A 1,132-nucleotide genomic window follows, 5' to 3' on the forward strand; every position below is an offset into this window, starting at 1 on the left:
AAATTCCCATTTAGTTATCAATATTTAGATAACACTAGATTCCCTGCCTGGCAACCCCAGACTTCATACCAGATGGCTCTAATGTGCTGGGGCTTACCATAGAACACTCGCTCCCCTGCCTGAGCCCCTTAGCTGCTTGACTGTCCTGTCAGAGAATGTTGAAGAAGATTTGAACTGGAAAAATGTTCACAAAAGAAATGATCGCTTTCTCACTCTGCAGAAAACTCTGAATTACACGTCTACAAAATGCATGGCATTTAGCAAGGTGAGTGGCTGGTACATCTACCTAGGAAAATGAGTTGCAGAGATGTGTCGTGAGGTGCCACGAAAGTCACTTGGGACTCCCAGCCACCCCATGTACCACAGAAGGAAACGCTGCAGGGCCTGCGATCCTCACCACTGCTGCGAGGCCGGACCTCATCGTTGCAGCCACGATTTCAATCCATCTCACAGAGTCTGCCTCCTTTTGGCAGACCCTCTACTTTACCAAGCCTGGTTTCCTTCTCTGAGGACTGGTCCTGCCTGCTAGCATGACCAAAGTATGTGAGATGAAGGCTCATCAGCCTCACTTCCAAGGAACATTCTGGCTTTACTTCTTCCCACACCTTTAAGGAAGCAAAACCCCAAATCAAAGCCATTGCCAGCAAGTCAATCCTGATTCATAGAGCAGAGTATAGATCATATTAGAACTGGTTCTTAGGGTTTCTGAGATTGACTTTATGGAAAGTTTGAACCATAAACCTTGTAGTTAATAGCCCATCACCTAACCCACAGTGCCACCAAGCTGTTTGAGTAAGCAAACCAATCTAGTATTTAGTTATTGTTTCTAAACAATTAAATTTGAGGACATGTACTAAAGTGATTTAGATGATAAAACAGGTGATCTCAAATCATTCTTCCTAACAAATGATGAACAACAAAATCAAGTTCATCATCACAAAAATTCAGCTTTTGTTGTTGTTTAAAATCTGATAATTCTCTTATAAGCATTATTCTTATTGTCCTCTTGCTTTATGTTTTATTTTAAATTGAGAATGAAGGGGACACAGTATTTTTTTAATCATTTTATTGGGGCTCATACAATTCATCACAATCCATACATACATCAATTGTGTAAAGCACATTTATCCAT

This window comes from Echinops telfairi, unplaced genomic scaffold, assembly GCF_000313985.2.
Source record: "Echinops telfairi isolate 266 unplaced genomic scaffold, ASM31398v2 ScPeMD7_3533;HRSCAF=4204_1, whole genome shotgun sequence".
In the NCBI taxonomy this organism is placed as follows: Eukaryota; Metazoa; Chordata; class Mammalia; order Afrosoricida; family Tenrecidae; genus Echinops; species Echinops telfairi.